This window comes from Coturnix japonica, chromosome 1 (assembly GCF_001577835.2).
Source record: "Coturnix japonica isolate 7356 chromosome 1, Coturnix japonica 2.1, whole genome shotgun sequence".
In the NCBI taxonomy this organism is placed as follows: Eukaryota; Metazoa; Chordata; class Aves; order Galliformes; family Phasianidae; genus Coturnix; species Coturnix japonica.
This window is the reverse complement of record NC_029516.1, coordinates 48,387,118-48,399,456: the sequence shown is the minus strand read 5'-3', so window position 1 is coordinate 48,399,456 and position 12,339 is coordinate 48,387,118. Positions and strand designations below refer to the sequence as shown.

The 12,339-nt window shown below is 40.4% G+C and overlaps 1 protein-coding gene across 5 annotated transcripts in view; it reads right to left on the bottom strand.

Annotated features, from left to right (window-relative positions):
* Positions 1 to 12,339, bottom strand: part of LARGE1 (LARGE xylosyl- and glucuronyltransferase 1) — a 275,468-nt gene that overhangs the window by 28,139 nt on the left and 234,990 nt on the right. The window lies entirely within an intron of this gene.

Below are 12,339 nucleotides of genomic sequence, written 5' to 3'. Positions count from 1 at the left end.
AGAAGGAGGAAGAGAAAAACTGACCAAATGTCTGAGCAGCTGACCAATTCCATCACTAAACTACATTATTTAAAGCCAAACATCTGGGTAGATCACTTAAAATGCATTCATTTAAAAGGAAAAAAAATCAGTCATGCCTGTGCCAAAATGTCCTACAGAATGCAGCACAGATGAAAATTATATATGGTGTTGACACATCAAATAGAGTTCTGTTTGCATTGCTCTGAAATGCAGATTATTAGTAAAGGTATCATTTTTTACACTGTATTTCTTAAAAGCATTCTGTAAGAAGGTTACGATTACCTATTTGTCCGTAAAGAGTAAATTAAGACAAATATTCATCTCATTTTCACAAGTTTTGATAAAACCACAGCAGATTTCAAAGCTCTTTCCTGCAATGAACAGATCATGAATTACAGACACTTATTTAGATTTAAAAATCTGTGCAGAATGATTTAAAGCGATAGTTCACAAGAGTATCTTTAAGAAAAAAAGATATGGGAAGATGTGGGTGTTTCTTGTTCTAATGCTGCGCTAAGAATAAGAGCTGTTGTTCTTGGAACTGTAAGCATGATGGCTGCCATCAACAATAATGTGAGAACTGAATGTTTTCCTGTGAAGGCTGATGGAATAATTCCAGGTATTTTTCTGTATATCACTCTTTAATGTTCTTTTGAATAATGGAAACATCTCCTTTGATTTCAGTGAGTTCTGGATCAGGATCTCACTCTTCCTTGCAATTGTTCTCCACAGATCTTAAAATGCCTCTCAGGAGAGACTGCTTTTAGAAGGATGAGAGTCTGAATCTCAACAAAGCTTTACTCAGGCTAAACTACTGAAATCAAGATCTCTTGGTGGAATAGAAATCAGGAATTCTTTAACATATTGCTGGAGTTTCATTCTTTCTACTTTACAGTTCATCATTCAGCTGAGCCTGTACTTCATTTTCAAAAGAACATTCAAACAATATATGAATTAAACCCAATTTTCACAACAATGCCTATAAAGAATATATATATATATATACACACACACATATATCTATATTACCAGAATGATCAAGAAGCTTTAAATTTAAAAAAAAAAATATTGGCTTAGACAATATCAAAGAACTCATAAAGTTAGCCAGGTCCTAAAGTGTTCAGGGGCTCATTAGCTCGTTTTTCCCTTTTATTCAATGTAGTTCAAGGATAATTTTACTGTGGGTTTTGTTATTTTTAAGAGAAATAGCTACAGCCATCATGGCCTAATGGCGCTGCCTGTTTCTGGGGTTGAAGAAATAACCAAATATCTCCCCTTCGCTCTCCTCCAGTGACCTGAACATCAGATCCTTAAAAACGAACAGCTTGTTATTTCAATATGCCTCTTGCCTGATGACTGACAACAATACAAAGTGGACACAAAGCAAAATATGCACACTTCACCTGTGCACTTCATACTTATCACTGTAACAAATGATTGCACTGCATAAAGCAAATCACAGCCAAAATAATCCCAAACCTTTTCTTTGGAGTTATAGCAGAAAAAAAAACAACCCTTTCTTTTGGGGATCTCTTACGTACTTGTGCTACTTGTGCAGGTGCAAAGGTATCAGTTTCATCATTCTTTTAGGCAGTATAGCTCTTCCATTGCTCTCTGGCATGACTTTCTTGGAGGTAAGAGCAGGAAAGGAAAATTTCCCACCTATTCTTGCTTTGTTGTCACTGCAAGACTGAATTTAACTAATGGCAAACAGCATCACAGCTGAAATTGGCCCCGATGTTTGCAGGCAAATTAAAGAAAGAAGAAACAAGAGGGGAGCTGAGGGTCCAAAGAATCCCTTGTATTTCTTTGAAGAAACAGCCCATCTTTTTAACACATCAGAACTAACAAAAACAGCATCTTTGTTTTTTACCAGAGAAAATGTTTTCAAAATTTAAAGAAGAGCACTCATGCCTTAATATTAATAACAAAAACCCAAAGGAACAGAGTCTCCTCAAAGACATGTCTCTTTTAAGCCAAGCCCAAACTACTGTTACTGCTGCGTAGGCAACTCATACATTGAGGTGTGAGTCTTAAAGAAAATACAGAGCAAAACATTTAGGTCTTCAACAAACTCCATACTGGACTACTCTTGTACTTTAAGTTCATATCACTGAAGTGGGTATATAAGCACTTCCTTTCCTATGGAAAGACTTTCAGTGTATCTGGCTTATCTGTTTTACCAATGCTTTGTCAGTCTACACTGTCTACACATTTGCATACTCCCAGTATCATGCACACAGATAAAAGCTACAACCTCTTTACTGTTAAGAGGAAGTCTACAAATACCTACCACACACAGTTGTATGCCATTTTTAGACACATTTTAAATGGAAAATGGTAAGAACGCACAACATTCAAAATAAAAGTAACTGTCTAAGATAGCCACATATATAACTTATTGTTATTAATCATCTCTTTATAAGCTACCCCATATTGTTTTTCAGTTACACGATCACTTAATATCTCTCAACTGACACAATCTTACCTACAGTATATGCATGGTGTGGATCCATTCTTTATGGACAAAAACCTTATAGCTTGCTTTAAGATTTGATCCCACATTATGCATTAAAACTGGGCTTATAATGGGGATCTGACAGATCTATGCAAACAGACAGTACAGTGTGCCATCGAAATAAGGATCTTAATGTCAGCTGGCTTCGATAAAAAGATGGCATACCCATTATGAGTTTCTCCATTATACTTATAACAAAACGCCTAATATAACACAGACTTTTCATTCTTAGAGTAACAGCATTCATTTTCTCAAAAGCAAGATCCTGCTTAGCATGAGTTTGATTCTTTCTACAAGATTTTTTGTGTGAAGGCTACTTGCCACTGAGCATGCGTGAAATTTCACCTCAAGGAAACATTCTTGCAGTAGAAAGGCGATGTTCTTTTCAGACTATGTGTAGTACATGTTCTCTAAGGAAGTATCGTAGCTTTCATTAGCACATGATGTCACTTGTTTCTGACATAAAAATGGCAGCACGCAGAGAGCACTAAGGCATACATGAGGCCAAAGCAAAGAGGCAACCAGCTGTGGCAAGGGATCAGATCTCAGCTAGATCTCAAGCCAGAAGGTTTTCAACTCCACCATTAATCCTCACCATTATCAAGTCCAACTGCCTAATGCGCTTGTTTGAGATGAAGTGGTGTTTTTCTCCATGTAGCAGATGACAGACCCATATGATACATGGCACATGGCACGTATTTACCAACAATTTAGTTACTCCTAGTGGGAACACATCAGTGATCAGCTTTGCATTTTTAGCTGTCACAGAAACAATTCACTTCCCACCAACATTTACAGGGCTTCATCCCAAATAAGACTGATTCAAAATACAGGATCAGAAGTATTTTCTTTGGGATAAGCGATACTTACGAAGAACCTGAACAAAAAATGTTTTGAGTGTAGAATGCTATCTAGACTTTGGGAAAAGGACGAGTCCACTCATGCAGACATCTCTCTTTCATAAGGTGTTTAAGGTAAGGGGAGATGACACGAAGCTTAAGTAACTCACTAAATAACATGCTAACACAACAGGAACTGAGCTGCTTAGATGAAAACTTTAAACTTTCAGATCATCTTTCCTTCTCCCAGGTGTGTGCAGTTAAAATTCACTCTGCTCAGCTTAGTCACTGAGAGATGAAACATAACACCAGCTAAGGAAGAAACTACAATCTTGCTATAAAATGCAGCAGTTTCATTTCCTCCTGTGTAGCTGCCCCAGTTCCCACCAGTAGGCAATTTGTGTTGCAACATTTAGTACTTTTAAAGTGCGTGAATTAGTGGTTGCCTTTAGCATGGCATAAACAACAACAACCAGATGATGATGTAAGGAGGACAAAGCACTTACTGAGCGTTGTTTGGGATGACCTACATAAAGTCCTTCTGGCTCTACCAATAATTAGTAATAAAAAACTGACTAATCTCCTGTCAATGAAACCTTTATTCTTCCCATGTCATAAAACTTTGTACATCTGCCATGGGGCAAATTCAGCCTCCTATTAAACACAGCTGTGCTTAGGACAAAGAGAAGGATAGTGTCTGAGCAAGCCTACCTAACAAGAATTTTGCTGTCAAATAAATAAAATAGGCAATCTTATTGCTAAACAGAAGTAATGGCTTACCTTTACTAAGAGTGATCAGCACAGTTAAGAACTGAAAAAATTCCTGGCAGGCATAACATGACAGTTAGGCATATACGAAGTACAGCTTTGTGTATTCTTAGCTGCAGCTGTGAGGTCTAGGTAGCTCTCTGAATTTCCCTTCTCCGTGTCCCTTGCACCACAGTGCCTTGACAGGCTGGTCTTGTGCTTCCTCAGACTGTCCTTCATCTATGGCAAGTTCCACAGTGTATTCTATGTAAGCCCAGTTTCCAGCTCTACAGTCCTTGTCCAAGTAATTTGCCAACAAACTGCACCTAGAGGCATCCATCAGTCCTTTCCTCTTCCTATCCCTGGTACTCCCTCTCAGAACTTCTGTCTACAGTAAATCTGCTCTTTAAGCCTTTCATGGAACCCCAGAATGCCAAAATGGCTCAGGTTGGAATGGCCCTTAAAAGCCCACCCAGTCCCCAGCCCACTGAGGCTGCCCAGGGCCTGATCCAACCTGGCCTTGAACACCTCCAGGGATGGGGCACCCACAGCTTCTCTGAGCAGCTTGTGCCAATGTCTCACAACAGGATTCTCTGACCTGAATTTTAACCGTTTAGAAGTGAAAGTTAATTTTTTTTTCCTCCCCCATATTGCCTGGACAGCAGTGAAGTTAATGGATCTCTCTCAGAACAGAAATTACACTGTTTCCAGCTCTTAGCTCTGCTGTCTGGTAAAACCTGGCCCTGAGCGTTCTGAAAGAAATGCAGAAAATGCTCATCTTCATCCTGGTCCCACACTTGCAGCATACTGCATTGTTCTGTGGCAGTGGCGAATTTATAATCTAATCAGACACATCCATGCACATTCTAAAGGAGTCTCCAGAGATCTTAGCCTCCTACTTAGCAAACAAAGCACAACAGAGAGTGTGTATATTATAGGGGGATTTTTCAGCCCTATAATTTGCATAAATTTTCACCAGCCTGGCAAAAGACACATTCTTTGCCCCAAGATCACTCTCGCTAAATGTCAGTTCTTTCTCTGAGCTATGGAGTAGTTCCATGAAGAAGTAATCTGAACTTGCACTGTGGGCTACCCCCAATGCTCTTCCCCATGCTCCACTCTAAAAACTGGGAAAAGGGAGGCATACAAGCAAGTCAAAAAGAAACACAGTACACATTTCCCCCATCTAGCAATACTGTAAGCAGCTGAAAGCAGTATAATGGGAAGTTTCAGGCAGCAAGAATGATGTGCTACCAGCTCAGCATTTAATAATAATAACAGCCTTAATAATAGAAACAACACAGCTGGGCAAGTTAGGATTTCCTGTCAAAACTGCCATAAGCCACCTGTTATTACTAGAGAAAGACTATGACGTGACAAAACAGTACCTTTATATGCCAGTCCTACAAATGATGCAGTAAGCTGAAATCCTGCAGGAACAAAGTGTACTCACAGCATCAGCCTGATTTAAGTTCAGCACCCAGTTACTGTCCTGGAAGTATGCATGCTCCTCTGCATGCCCCTTTTAGACTTTAAGAAATCACTGAATCTATTAGCTGAGTGTATATTACGTAGCACAGAGCAGAGTTTAAACTACATAGCACATCAGTCTCCCTCTCTTCTGCTGGTTATTACTAGATGGCATGTGGAGCCATTTGCTACTATTAATAATCAGTGGCTTCATACAAAAAAGTAAGTAAGTTAGAAGCCATATAGGAAGTACTGAAACACCCAAGCAAGCATTTTCAGGGAGAATAAGAATTTTTGTACTGTTCCTTTGTGCTGTTGAATGGGAAAATTTATAAGTGGAGGAAATCTGGAGCAAATCTTTCCTTTTTAAATTTTTTTTAAAACTCTTCTCTAAGGGTAATCTACTCTTTTTCTCCACAATTGAGTGAAATCAGTGATAAGGCTCCCACTGATCTTGCTCTAGGTTTTGGATCAGGACACAGGCTTCAGTAATGGGGGACACCTCATTCAACCTTCAGATTTAATGCTGTGGCAGAAGCACCTGGTGAGAAGCTGCCTGCAGGAAACAAGTTTTATGAGAATGCTAAAAGGCTGAGTGTATGTGCCTGTGCTAAAATCAGGCTTAGAGTACGTATCTCATAGTGCAACTACAGAGACGGTAGGCAGAAGATCATATGGAAGCATTTTAGATGCCGTGGTAGGTTTTTAAGAATGAAGAGCTGTGCTTTACATTAAAAGCCAATAGTAAACATTTTATTTAGAAGGTTTCCCTAAAATCTTCTCCCTTGCATCAAAGTAAGAAGAGGATCAAAGAGGATAAGGGGGAAATAACACAGAGGATGTAAAAAGGAATGGCTGAGAACCCACTTCCAAAGGCCATTAGAGTCATTAGCAGTGTTTACAGGAGAATTTGGTTCATAATCTGAATTTCACATTAGAATTTCCCATCCAGAAACTGCATACAGGGCAAGGAGATGAATGTAATACCAGTTTGCAAAGAAAAGCCAGCTCTGTGTAATCTCATGTTAGCACATAACGAGTGAAGGGGATTCACAGTGATGCTCTGCAGTGCCAGGCCCCTGTAACACACCGCACTTTTCAGGCTTCAGTATTCCAACAAAAGGATAAAATATGTATGCATGCATAGACATACTGTACAGTGATGTACAGAGACAACAATGCAAAGATGGTACAAGAGAGGTGGTAAGGAAAGACTCACTCTGTAGAGACCTTCAGTCTGCTGAAAAACACTGAAGCAATCTCCACCAAAGAGCAATCTCCAAGAGATGCTGCCCTAGTGGTGTTCAGCCCTTAAATGAGGTCTAGAGGAGGTGGAGTCAGGCTCCACCCCTTCCCGAAGCACAGCTGAATTACCCTCACCTGTGCTCCCGCAGCTGACCCAAACCTTGCCTCAGCTGATTAATCAGAGGTTCAGGCTGTGATTACCAGTTTCCAATACACATACATATAACTCTTCTTATATAAGCAGAAAAATGACTCTTGTTGTGTCTCTCTGTTTTTAAGTTTGTACTTCTTAGCCTCTAATATTTCATTCTCAAAGCTCTATCTGTTCATTCCTATTTGTAACTTCTCGCAACCTACTAACAGTACAGCCTGGTACAGCTGAAGATCAACACGTGATGAGATTGGTGCTGTGCATTATAGGATCCAAATACTGACTTTAGACGTCTAGAAATTCAGTGTGTGATACTATATTTCCTTAGTAAACATTTAAAAAAAAGAGAAAAAAGTACTAATCTATATTAATGCACGCAGTCATATATAAAAGCATACATAGCCTGGGAAAGAGTGACAGATAAATGTAATGTCTGATTACATTTTAAACTAATACCCCTTTACAACTCCCTGACATTGTAAATAGTCTTTAAAAAGGGAAGACACATAATTTACATTCATTTTAAGGCTGTCTTAGTACTGATGAGAAGTGTAAGGAGGCCTTAGAGTTATGTGTAAAGGGCCTTGGAGCAACAGAATCAGCACAGTGGTACCCACTGTCACAGTTCTTTTTACATTTTCCAGATATCTGCATTACAAATGAGATTCCTTAATTACAGGTTGCACTCTAAATAAAACATCATTACAAATATTAAACTGCAGAGCTGCAATGGCTGGCATATTGAAACAAGACCTTAAGGGTACATTCTGCCACAGCCAGATTCTGAATGACAGCCTCCTAACAAGCCATTGCTTCTTCCACAGCAGGTCTCGGCGGATTTAGTGCTTTAGTAATTCTCTCTGGTTATAAAACAGGCAGAGGTATTCCAGCATTCTGACCACTGGTACACAGTGCAGGGAAGCATAGTCAAATGAAGAAGCAGCTTTTCGTAGGATTGCAGCATGGCTTAGGTTGGAAGAGCCCTTAAAAATCATTGAGTTCCAGTCCCCAAATGCTTACACTTATTCAGTGCTTGGCACAATAAAGCTTAGTTGTGTTTTGAGGTTGCTAGCTTCAATTTGGAGAAGAAAGGAAAAAAATAATGGCTGTAACATCAATAACAATTCCTACCTCACACATATTTGGTTTTGCAAAAATTACAGTCTTTTATGTGAAAGATGTCTTTAGGCATCCTAACCCTACACCTGCATCTTGTCAGGCTAAAGGTACACCTAGCTCAGAATCCTTTCTCCAGCCATGCTGCCTGGAGTGGACTATAAAAGCAGTGTGAGTGTACAGTGATGCTTTCTCAGAACTGTCCTCCAGTCCTGCACTTGGGCTTAAGGATATCCTGCACCAAAGCCTTACAGTTCCTGACTGATTCTGTTTCCACAGAGTCACTTTTTGAATATGGGTGTATTTTTAGCAACATTACTTCCTCTTCAAAGCCTGACTGCATCTTGGGTGAAAATACCTTGCTTTGTTTTGAACCTGCTACTTGCTATTTCCACTTCATGTCCCCTAGTTCTTGTTCCATGAGGGATGACAAACAGTGGCTCCCTGTTCACCTTACAAGATGCTCTGTGTCTGAACACTGTCCTGCAATACATCATGGGAATGTACTGTATTTTAATAGGACACCGGTGACATACTCTGTACTACAGAAGAGTGAGAGAGGGAGAGAGTGAGGTTTTCATGATAATCCTGTTCTTAGAGTTTCGTAACATCAAAGTCAAAACTTGCTTTTTGTATTCTGTAACAAAAAGGAAACTGACAAGTTTTGAGCTGGGCTTACATCAAGGGCATCTGATTAAAAACAATGTATTCTCCTAAGTGACTATTCTTAAGCTATCCAAAGTTAGTTATTTTCTGTATCTCATCGCCTTGATAGAAGGCTGTTAACTTTTTGGTGTCTCTTGGCAAGTTAGGACTCGTATATTTTTATACATCCAACTCAATCTTTTCCAGTATCCTATTTATTTATTTATTTATTTAAATTTATAAATGGAAGAATGAATTACATTTCCTATTCAGACAGAAGCCATACCATACACCATATTGCGTACTACTTGTCTTGAATAAGAAACAGGATTGAAGAGTTAGTCATTTCCAGTGTCTGTCAACCAGATACAAGTTCAGTAAAATAAGCCATTTCAAACTTCCAGAACAGCCATTTCCAGCAGTAAGAACTTACATTCAGTGTGCATTGCTCCCCAGCAACTTGCCAATTCAAATGAAGCGGAAGCAGGGTGGGTGGCCTGGAAAGAATATAACTGTACTGTCTGGACATGCAGAGATGTGATCAGGAAAGCCAAGGTGCAGTCTGAAATAAACTTGGTGAGGGATGTGTAAAATAACAAACAGGGACTCTATAGATATATGGGTCAGAAGAGACAGACCAAGGACTGTGCAATTCCCCGATAAACGAGGAGAGAGAACTGGCTACAGTTCACACTGAGAAGACTAAGGTACACAGCGAGTTCTTTGCCTCAGTCTTCACTGGCAGTCAGGCTTCCTATATCTCTCATGTCCCTGAACCTCTAGGCAGGGGTCAGGAGAGCAAAATCCCTCCCACTGTAAGAGTAGAGCAAGTCTGAGACCACCTCATGAGACTGAATGTGTACAAGTCTATGGGGCTGGATAACATGCATCCCAGGGTCCTGAGGGAGCTGGCTGATGTGGTTGCCAAACTGCATTTCACTGTATCAGTCGTGGCTGCCAGGTGAAGTCTCTGGTAACCGGTAAAACAGAAACATCATTCCCATTTTCAAGAAAGGGAGAAAGGAAAACCTAAGGAACTACAGTCCAGTGAGCCTCATATTTGTGCCTGGGAAGGTCATGAAACAGATCCTCCTGGATGAGATGTTAAAGCATGTGGTAAATGAGGAGGTGATCCAAGAAAGGCAGCACAGCTTCAACAAGGGCAGACAGTGACCTTCTTCGATGGTGTGATGGCATTGTTGGACAAAGGAAGGTCAACTGATGTCGGCTACCTGGACTTGTGCAAGGTCTTTGACAAGATCCTGCACCACATCATTATCTCTAAATTGGAGAAATATTGATTCCAAGGGTGGATTGTTCAGTGGATAAAGACTGATTGGATGGTTGCAGCCAGAGGGCTCTGCTCAAAGGCTCTATGTCCAGGTAGAGGCTGGTCAAGAGTGATGTACCCCAAGGATCCGTCCTGGGAAAAGTTCTCTTACACATCTTTAATGAAGACATTGGGGTTGTGTGCACTCTCAGCAAATTTGCAGGTGACACCAAACTGCATGGTGCAGTTGACAAAATAGAAGTAAAGGATGCCATCCAGAGGGACCTGGACAAACATGAGACATGGGTCCATGTGAAGCTGATGATTTTCAACAAAGCCAAGTGCAAGCTCTTTGAGAGCAGCCCTGTGGAGAAGGACTTGCGGGTCCTGATGGATAAAAAGCTGGACATGTCTGCACAGTGGGCACCTGCACCCAAAAGGCCAGAGTATCCTGAGCTCTATCAAAAGAGGGGTGGCCAGCAGGAAGAAGGAGGCGATTGTCCCCCTCTACTCTGTCCTCATGAGACCCCAGCCGGAGTACTGTTTCCAGGCCCAGGGCCCCCAACACAAGAAAGATGTGGAGGTGTTGGAAAGAGGAGGAAGAGGTCCAGAGGAGGGCCATGAAGATGATCAGAAGTGCTGGAGCACCTCTTCTATGATGAAGGTCTGGAGGAGCTCAGCTTGTTCAGTCTGCAGAAGAGAAGGTTCTGGGAAATCTTCACTGCAGCCTTCTGGTACTTGATGGAAGCTTATAAGCAGGAGGGGAATCGACATTTTGATCAGAAAGCATTAAGGCAAGGGGGGATGGCTTTGAACTGAAAGAGGGGAAATTTAGATTAGATGTTAGGAAGGAATTCTTTACTCAGAGGGTGGTGAGGTACTGGCACAGTTGCCCAGAGATACCATGGATGCCCCATCCCTGGATGTGTTCACGGTTCAGTTGGATGGGGCTCTGATCAGCCTGATCTAGTGGGTGGCAGCCCTGCCCTTGGCAGGGGGGTTGGAACTGGATGGACTTTAAGGGCCCTTGTAATCCAAGCCATTCTATGATTAAGGACTTACAGAGCTCTGGAAAATACAGCAACGAATCTGTGGCTGAATTTTTACTCCGCTAACACATGCAGTTGTGAATTCAGAATAATTTTAACTTGCATACTTACTTAAAAATGATGAAGATGTGTTTTGTTTTATTGTGATTATTTTCAATGTCTCACTTCCCTTTTCCAACCCTCTACTCCATCTACTGTATCCTGATATCTCTAGCCATCAGCCTCTTAGTGGTCTTTCATTACATTCAGTTCACTTGATTCTCTAAAAGCCTCTCACTCTTGCAGAGGATTTTCTTTCTTCATGTATTTTCACTCTTGCTGTGCACTTTCTCCTGTCTCTGCTTCAGTCTCCTTGAGTTAATGTTTATCTCTGGTTTTTCATCATTTCCCCACCTCTTTCAGAATACTGTGGGAAGGCTGAATGAGTATCTGGGAAGCCATGCCTTGGGCTAAAATAGATGCATCCAATCTCTGACTGCTACAGACATAAAACTAGGGCTGGCATCTTCTGTGGTTGCAGGCAAAATGGAGCCTTAGTGATGCTGCTGATCACTAATTATCTCTGAACTGCTAATGCGTACTTGATACTGACTTTGCTTCATTGATTTTTATAGAGAGATTTTTTTTTATATTTCAGATAATTCTGTATTTTTTTTTCCTTTGAGATAATATAAAATGATACAGGTTTCTTTGTATTTCCTTTCAGGCTACGTAGTCAAAATTGATACTTGGTCTAGAAATCTCCACAGACCACATTATACAGAAGGATTTCATATGCATCTGTGTGTAAGCATTTCAAATAACAGTTTTTTACACTGGAACTATATGTACTAAGGCACACACATACTTAAGAACATCTGTATGTAAACATCCTTGATTTCAACCATTTTCAAATGATTTGTTTCATCTGAAAGGTTCTGATTGCAAATTTTATGCAGAATACACATAAGTGCTGCTGTGTTTTGTTAGAGTTGGGGCAGAAAAAACCCACTCAGTCTCACAGCCTATGTGTACCTTGAAGTATTAACTGATTCTACAATTTACAGTATGGCAAAAACTCATAGACCTAACCGAGCAGTCTTGATATTATTATTTCCTCTTCGTTATTTGTGCATTAGTGTCTACTAGCCAAAGTCAACATTGTCTGACACTGAACAAACACATGGCAAGAAACAATCCTTTCTCTTGAAAAGTTTTAGGTCTAAGGGTGAGATTTGCAGAATTGCCTAATGGAATTAAGAGCCCAAATCCTCATTTTCAATTTGTGA